This window comes from Bubalus kerabau, chromosome 1 (assembly GCF_029407905.1).
Source record: "Bubalus kerabau isolate K-KA32 ecotype Philippines breed swamp buffalo chromosome 1, PCC_UOA_SB_1v2, whole genome shotgun sequence".
Classification (NCBI taxonomy): domain Eukaryota; kingdom Metazoa; phylum Chordata; class Mammalia; order Artiodactyla; family Bovidae; genus Bubalus; species Bubalus kerabau.
The window spans coordinates 74,776,727-74,786,724 of NC_073624.1; positions in this window are offsets into that span (position 1 = coordinate 74,776,727).

Here is a 9,998-nt window from a genome sequence, read left to right on the forward strand (position 1 = left end):
CACTCACACCTATGGATAGATCAACTAAACAGAAAATTAACAAGGAAACACAAACTTTAAACGATACAATAGACCAGTTAGACCTAATTGATATCTATAGGACATTTCATCCCAAAACAATGAATTTCACCTTCTTCTCAAGCGCACATGGAACCTTCTCCAGGATAGATCACATCCTGGGCCATAAAGCTAGCCTTGGTAAATTCAAAAAAATAGAAATCATTCCAAGCATCTTTTCTGACCACAATGCAGTAAGATTAGATCTCAATTACAGGAGAAAAACTATTAAAAAATCCAACATATGGAGGCTGAACAACACGCTGCTGAATAACCAACAAATCACAGAAGAAATCAAAAAAGAAATCAAAATTTGCATAGAAACGAATGAAAATGAAAACACAACAACCCAAAACCTGTGGGACACGGTAAAAGCAGTCCTAAGGGGAAAGTTCATAGCAATACAGGCACACCTCAAGAAACAAGAAAAAAGTCAAATAAATAACCTAACTCTACACCTAAAGCAACTAGAAAAGGAAGAAATGAAGAACCCCAGGGTTAGTAGAAGGAAAGAAATCTTAAAAATTAGAGCAGAAATAAATGCAAAAGAAACAAAAGAGACCATAGCAAAAATCAACAAAACCAAAAGCTGGTTCTTTGAAAGGATAAATAAAATTGACAAACCATTAGCCAGACTCATCAAGAAACAAAGGGAGAAAAATCAAATCAATAAAATTAGAAATGAAAATGGAGAGATCACAACAGACAACACAGAAATACAAAGGATCATAAGAGACTACTATCAAAAATTATATGCCAATAAAATGGACAACGAGGAAGAAATGGACAAATTCTTAGAAAAGTACAACTTTCCAAAACTCGATCAGGAAGAAATAGAAAATCTTAACAGACCCATCACAAGCACGGAAATTGAAACTGTAATCAAAAATCTTCCAGCAAACAAAAGCCCAGGTCCAGACGGCTTCACAGCTGAATTCTACCAAAAATTTAGAGAAGAGCTAACACCTATCCTGCTCAAACTCTTCCAGAAAATTGCAGAGGATGGTAAACTTCCAAACTCATTCTATGAGGCCACCATCACCCTAATACCAAAACCTGACAAAGATGCCACAAAAAAAGAAAACTACAGGCCAATATCACTGATGAACATAGATGCAAAAATCCTTAACAAAATTCTAGCAATCAGAATCCAACAACACATTAAAAAGATCATACACCATGACCAAGTGGGCTTTATCCCAGGGATGCAAGGATTCTTCAATATCCGCAAATCAATCAATGTAATACACCACATTAACAAATTGAAAAATAAAAACCATATGATTATCTCAATAGATGCAGAGAAAGCCTTTGACAAAATTCAACATCCATTTATGATCAAAACTCTCCAGAAAGCAGGAATAGAAGGAACCTACCTCAACATAATCAAAGCTATATATGACAAACCCACAGCAAACATTATCCTCAATGGTGAAAAATTGAAAGCATTTCCTCTAAAGTCAGGAACAAGACAAGGGTGCCCACTTTCACCATTACTATTCAACATAGTTTTGGAAGTTTTGGCCACAGCAATCAGAGCAGAAAAAGAAATAAAAGGAATCCAAATTGGAAAAGAAGAAGTAAAGCTCTCACTGTTTGCAGATGACATGATCCTCTACATAGAAAACCCTAAAGACTCCACCAGAAAATTACTAGAACTAATCAATGACTATAGTAAAGTTGCAGGATATAAAATCAACACACAGAAATCCCTTGCATTCCTATACACTAATAATGAGAAAACAGAAAGAGAAATTAAGGAAACAATTCCATTCACCATTGCAACGGAAAGAATAAAATACTTAGGAATATATCTACCTAAAGAATCTAAAGACCTATATATAGAAAACTATAAAACACTGGTGAAAGAAATCAAAGAGGACACTAACAGATGGAGAAATATACCATGTTCATGGATTGGAAGAATCAATGTAGTGAAAATGAGTATACTACCCAAAGCAATCTATAGATTCAATGCAATCCCTATCAAGCTACCAACAGCATTCTTCACAGAGCTAGAACAAATAATTTCACAATTTGTATGGAAAAACAAAAAACCTCGAATAGCCAAAGCGATCTTGAGAAAGAAGAATGGAACTGGAGGAATCAACCTACCTGACTTCAGGCTCTACTACAAAGCCACAGTTATCAAGACAGTATGGTACTGGCACAAAGACAGAAATATAGATCAATGGAACAAAATAGAAAGCCCAGAGATAAATCCACGCACATATGGACACCTTATCTTCGACAAAGGAGGCAAGAATATACAATGGATTAAAGACAATCTCTTTAACAAGTGGTGCTGGGAACTCTGGTCAACCACTTGTAAAAGAATGAAACTAGAACACTTTCTAACACCATACACAAAAATAAACTCAAAATGGATTAAAGATCTAAACGTAAGACCAGAAACTATAAAACTCCTAGAGGAGAACATAGGCAAAACACTCTCTGACATACATCACAGCAGGATCCTCTATGACCCACCTCCCAGAATATTGGAAATAAAAGCAAAAATAAACAAATGGGACCTAATTAACCTTAAAAGCTTTTGCACATCAAAGGAAACTATTAGCAAGGTGAAAAGACAGCCTTCAGAATGGGAGAAGATAATAGCAAATGAAGCAACTGACAAACAACTAATCTCGAGAATATACAAGCAACTCCTACAGCTCAACTCCAGAAAAATAAATGACCCAATCAAAAAATGGGCCAAAGAACTAAATAGACATTTCTCCAAAGAAGACATACAGATGGCTAACAAACACATGAAAAGATGCTCAACATCACTCATTATCAGAGAAATGCAAATCAAAACCACTATGAGGTACCATTTCACACCAGTCAGAATGGCTGCAATCCAAAAGTCTACAAGTAATAAATGCTGGAGAGGGTGTGGAGAAAAGGGAACCCTCTTACACTGTTGGTGGGAATGCAAACTAGTGCAGCCACTATGGAGAACAGTGTGGAGATTCCTTAAAAAACTGGAAATAGACATGCCTTATGATCCAGCAATCCCACTGCTGGGCATACACACTGAGAAAACCAGAAGGGAAAGAGACACGAGTACCCCAATGTTCATCGCAGCACTGTTTATAATAGCCAGGACATGGAAGCAACCTAGATGTCCATCAGCAGATGAATGGATAAGAAAGCTGTGGTACATATACACAATGGAGTATTATTCAGCCATTAAAAAGAATACATTTGAATCAGTTCTAATGAGGTGGATGAAACTGGAGCCTATTATACAGAGTGAAGTAAGCCAGAAAGAAAAACACCAATACAGTATACTAACGCATATATATGGAATTTAGAAAGATGGTAACAATAACCCTGTGTACGAGACAGCAAAAGAGACACTGATGTATAGAACAGTCTTATGGACTCTGTGGGAGAGGGAGAGGGTGGGAAGATTTGGGAGAATGGCATTGAAACATGTAAATATCATGTATGAAATGAGTTGCCAGTCCAGGTTCGATGCACGATACTGGATGATTGGGGCTGGTGCACTGGGACGACCCAGAGGGATGGAATGGGGAGGGAGGAGGGAGGAGGGTTCAGGATGGGGAACACATGTATACCTGTGGCGGATTCATTTTGATATTTGGCAAATCTAATACAGTTATGTAAAGTTTAAAAATAAAATAAAATTAAAAACAAAAAAAAAACAAAAAAAAACAACAAAAAAAAAAAAAATAAAATAAAATAAAATAAAAGTGGACATTTAATTTCAAATACATGGGGTTTTTAAAGTATCTTGGATATTAATTTCTCATTTCGATATTAATTTCTCATTTAAATGCTTTCTTCTCTGCAATCACCCTTTGTGTTTTTCAGTCTTCTAACTTGACTGAAGCTTTCAATGCCTAAGTCATAGATCTCTCTTGGTAAATGTCATATTGCACTTGAAAATATGTGGGCTACTTTCAAATATCTCTTGATAGTGATTTCTGACATAATTTCACGGTGATAAGACAGCAGACTCTGTAGGATTTCAATACCTTTAGACCATGAAATTCTTGCACCTTGTTTCTATGCCCCTGGATATGTTCCAATGTCTCCTAGTTTACACTCTATGGGAACTTGAATAGAATTTGTATCCTATTATTGTGTGAAAATTGTATAAATCTTAATTATGTTGAATTGGTTCATAGTGTTTTTCAGGTCTACTATATCCTTCTACTTTTCTGTATATCCATTCTATTAATTTTTGAGAGTTTGATATTGAAACTCCAATTAAAAATCTTAGCTTATCTACTTAAAAAAATAATTGTAATATATAGTATAACCATATGTAATTTTGTTCTGTGTTTTCCAAGTCTCCTGTAAATGTGTAATCATACTTCTATAATTTAAAAAATAAAAAAGAATGAGAAAAAAAATTTTTTTAATCCTGAGTGTAAGGGTAGGATTTCCCAAAAGGTAGGTGGAGTTTCTTTCGTGGGAGTTTAGAAAGAAGAGGCATTTTCTAGGAGAAAGGATATGTCCCATATCTGAGGACAGGATATGGAACATTCATAAGGAAACACCCTGTAAATTGTTCAACTTCTTGGATTATTTTCTCTTAGACTGTTGGAAATGCTGTATTTAGTGTACAACATTTAGATAATTTACTTTTATATTATAGACTATTTATTGTTATATTATGCTATATCATTACTATATAACTGGTATGTTATATTAACATAATAATATTAATATGCTATATCATATTAGTACTATAACCCTCCATATGGTAATTCTTTTTAGATACACCAAATCTTCAATAAAATCTGATGTACCCATAAATCATTGTATGAGAATGTTAAGGTAAATATAGATGTAATGCAGTATAATTATATTCATCAGAATCTTTTGGTGGCTGCAGATCCAATTGGCTCAAGTGAAAAGATGAACTCATTGGATTATTGAACTGAAAATCCAGGTGCTCAAACTAAACATTCAAGAATCTCTCTTTCCTTCTTGTAAGTGCAATTTCTTCTGTGTTGTCTTTTTATTTTCAAGCAGCAGCTCCCATCAATGGGTGAAATGGTTACTAGAAGCTTCAACTTAACAAATCCGACAAAATCAGAGCTTCTATCTCCAAAATGTTTTGTAAACAGTATTAAGCAGATACCTATTTGCTCCACTTGTAAAATCTCAAACCAGTCATTGTGGATGCGAATGGACAAACCTGGTAAAATGCCCACCTCCAGAAGGAGTAAAGTCAGGTCCTCGAACCACTAAACCAAATCTGAAATGACAAATCTGGATGAAAGACACATAGCATTTAAAAATAGATATGTGCTGACAAGTCCTCTAAATAAAACCTTATATTTTTTATTTATTTTTTAAGTAAATATACAGCAAAGTGAAAGAATAGAGGAGTGATCCAGCAATCTCCCTCCTGGGCATATATCCAGATAAAACTCTAATTCACAAAGATACATGCACCCCGTGTTCATAACAGCACTATTCACAATAGCCAAGACATGGAAACAACCTAAATGTTTGCTGAGAGATGAATGGCTAAAGAAGATGTGGTGCATATACACAGTAGAATACTACTCAGTCATAAAAAGGAACAAAATAATGCCATTTGTAGCAACATGGATACAACTAGAGATTATCATACCAAGTTATGTAAGTCAGAACGAGAAAGACAAATACTACATATATGCTGTCACTTATATGTGGAATCTAAACTATGACATAAATGGACCTATAGACAAAACAGAAGCACGGATGTACAGGACAGACAAGTGGTTGCCAAGGTAAGGAAGGTTGGGGTAGGGATGAACTAGGAAGCTGGGGTTAGCAGATGCAGTCACTTATATATAGAATGGATAAATAACAAGGTCTTACTGTATAGCGCAGAGGACCATCCTCGATATCTTATGATAAACCATAATAGAAAAGAATATGAAAGTGTGTATATATGTATAACTGAATTGCTTTGCTGTATACCAGTAATTAACCCAACATTGTAAATCAGCTATACTTCAATTTTTTAAAAAATCACTAAAGAATAAAAATAGAGGAAGAAAAAGTTTGCTTCTTAGAAAGGGTCAGCAGGGAGTGAGGTCAGGACTAGTAGTTGACTCTGGTGTAGAGCGTTCCAGGTATGGGCAAAGAGAAGGGCAAAAGCTGCAAGGGTGACAAGTGCTGGGAGGATCTGACAGACAGGGAAGGGCCCCTGTGGCTGGAATACAGCAAACAAGGAGTGAATGGTAGGCACTGAGGAAAGAGAGGTAGAGAGGAGGCAAATGGAGACCGCCTTGTAGATCATGACAAAGACCATAGCCTTTATTCTAAATACAACAGGAAGGCATTGAAGTAATTTGAGCCCAGGATCACCATGCTGTTACTTTCACTTTAAGAGGATGACTGCCTGCTGTTACAGACTTTAGGAGGAATCAGGGGAGGGGAGAGAGGAACCAGATGAGTGAGGAGGCACAAAGCGTCAACACAAGATGAAAGATAACAGCGACTTGTGTTACAATGGTGGTGGTAGAAGCTGCATACGTGGTCATATTCAAGAACTATCTTTGAAGTCAATGCCAATAGTACTAGGAGATGGATTTGATAGAGGATGTGCGAGAAAGAAAGGGATCCAGGATGATTTCAAAGTTTCTTGCTGGAGGAAGCAAGAGTTCCACGGAGGTAACAATATGTAAAGAATACTGGCAGCATGTCACAACATCACACACACACACACATGTTTTATTGAAGAGCTCATGAACTCTGTTACTTACAATCTGGCATTCAATGCCTGCACATGTCTGGCAATCCTAAACATTGCTCTCAAGACTAACATACTTCAGGCCCACAGGGAAACACCTCTTGCCTCCTATACTTGAACTACAAGCATATGACTGTCCTGATGTGTACAGGTTATGCTATTACCAATGCTTGGGGTAAAAATACTGCTTTGAGTGAGAAGAGGATTGGAACAGTGCAAGTTCTCAGGTAAGAGAGACAAAAGACGTTGTCACATCTTTCCTCTTACATAAATAGCATCATTTCCCAGCAGTACTGAACATCAATTTTCTTGCTTCTCTTGATATTCCAACTTGGGAGATACCTATCAACTATCTTTATTTGAAACCATTGCATATAATTTCTGGAAAAGAAAATCTGCAACATTTAAAAAATTAATATTACTCTTAAATTTATATGTGTAGACCTAGAGATAACTAATGCATGAACTATAATACTGGTTGTTTATACTAGTAATTAGATGAACATTAAAGCTTAGATTTGCAAATGATTTTAGTTTTATGAAAATAATGAGATTTAACTTTTTAAAAATTTTAAATATATGTAAATTAGGCACAGGGTCTTGTGGAGGTAAGCCATGAACTTTAGCTCTGTAAAGTGATCAGCTGTATTTCTTTATCCACAGTCAACCTGCCATGGATATCCCAGCACCAATCCATTGGTATGAGCATTTTTTGAAAATGGACTAAGTTTGATTTAAAATTTTGATATGCACTGTTAATAATTATCCCATGTATTTTTCCCTTCAAATCTTGCAGACAATTTCAAGTGTTTAGAAGAAATAACTTTCTTGAAAACACAGAAATGAAGGATATCTACAAACTCTTGGTTCTCACACCAACCCTTTGACATAGATGGAGATACTGAAGGATAACAGCATGAATTAACCTGCCCTGATATAGCTAATAAGCAATAGATCTGATGTTCAAATCTAGGTCTGCCTGGATCTAGAGAGAGCTAGAAGGTGTCCTTTACATATATACATACACACATATACACACGGAACACTATTTATTTGGGGATTTAAAATAATCCAAAGAACTATGCGTGTGTGTTCAGTCACTTCAGTTGCGTCTGACTCTTTGTGACTCCATGAACTATAACCCACTAGGCTCCTCCGTCAATGAGATTCTCTAGGCAAGAATACTGGAGTGGGTTGCCATGCCCTTCTCCAGGGGATCTTACTGACCCAGGGATTTAACCCGCAGCGCCTGTGACTCTTGCATTGCGGGCAGATTCGTTAACCACTGAGCCACCTGGGAAAGAGCTATGATCACCCTCAAAATGTACCTCCTTGTGGTTTTTCTCTCCTGGCAATTTTACAAGATTTGGACAATGGCCACATCTGTATAACGAACAGATGGAATCTGGACTCTTTCCATCTGGCCCATCTCTAAAACACACTCATCTCAATGGATTGGTGCTGGGGTTTCTGTGGTGAGTTAAGGGACTCTTCAGCCAATAGGGAAACACAGTTGCTCAACTGACAGAGCTAAGAGATAAGAGTTTCCTTCTGTAGAGTTCTTAAGTCTTGTTAGTGTGAGTCTATTTGCCCCACCAAGAAATCAGTTGAGAGACAGAATTTTTTTTTTCCAAATTAGAAGCATTTGCTTCTATTAAAAGTGTTTGGCTCAAAATGGATTAAAGACCTAAATGTAAGATCAGAAACTATAAAACTCTTAGAGGAAAACATAGGCAGAACACTCGATGACATAAATCAAAGCAAGATCTCCTGTGACCCATCTCCTAGAGTAATGGAAATAAAAACAAAAGTAAACAAGTGGGACCTGATTAAACTTAAAAGCTGTTGCACAGCAAAGGAAACTATAAGCAAGGTGAAAAGACAACCCTGAGAATGGGAAAAAATAATAGCAAATGAAACAATTGACAAAGGATTAATTTCCAAAATATACAAGAAGCTCATATAACTCAATACCAGAAAAACAAACAACCCAATGAAAAAGTGGGAAAAAGACCTAAACAGACATTTCTCCAAAGAAGACATACAGATGGCTAACAAACACATGAAAAGATGCTCAACATCACTCATTATTAGAGAAATGTAAATCAAAACTACAATGAGATATCACCTTACACCAGTCAGAATGGCCATCATCAAAAAGTCTACACACAATAAATGCTGGAGAGGGTATGGAGAAAAGGGAACGCTCTTGTACTATTGGTGGGAATGTAAATTGATACAGCCACTGTGGAAGACGGTATGGAGATTTCTTAAAAAACTATAAATAAAACCACCATATGACCCAGCAATCCCACTCCTAGGCATATACCCTGAGGAAACCAAAATTGAAAAAGACACATGCATCCCATTGTTCATTGCAGCACAATTTACAATAGCTAGAACATGGAAGCAACCTAGATGTTCATCAACAGATAAATGGATAAAGCAGTTGTGGTACATATACACAATGAAATATTACTCAGCCATAAAAAGGAATGCCTTTGAGTCAGTTCTAATAAGGTGGATGAACCTAGAACCTATTATACAGAATGAAGTAAGTCAGAAAGAGAAAGATAAATATCATATTCTAATGCATATATATGGAATCTAGAAAAATGGTACTGAAGAATTTACTTACAGGGCAGCAATGGAGAAACAAACATAGAGAATAGATTTGTGGACATGGTGAGAAGGGAGGTAGTGTGAGATGTATGGAGAGAGTAACATGGAAACTTACATTACCATACGTAAAATAGATCAGATCAGATCAGATCAGTCACTCAGTGGTGTCCGACTCTTTGCGACCCCATGAATTGCAGCACGCCAGGCCTCCCTGTCCATCACCAACTCCTGGAGTTCACTGAGACTCACATCCATTGAGTCAGTGATGCCATCCAGCCATCTCATCCTCTGTCATCCCCTTCTCCTCTTGCCCCCAATCCCTCCCAGCATCAGAGTCTTTTCCAATGAGTCAACTCTTCGCATGAGGTGGCCAAAGTACTGGAGTTTCAGCTTTAGCATCATTCCTTCCAAAGAAATCCCAGGGCTGATCTCCTTCAGAATGGACTGGTTGGATCTCCTTGCAGTCCAAGGGATTCTCAAGAGTCTTCTCCAACACCACAGTTCAAAAGCATCAATTCTTTGGCGCTCAGCCTTCTTCACAGTCCAACTCTCACATCCATACATGACCACAGGAAAAACCATAGCCTTGACT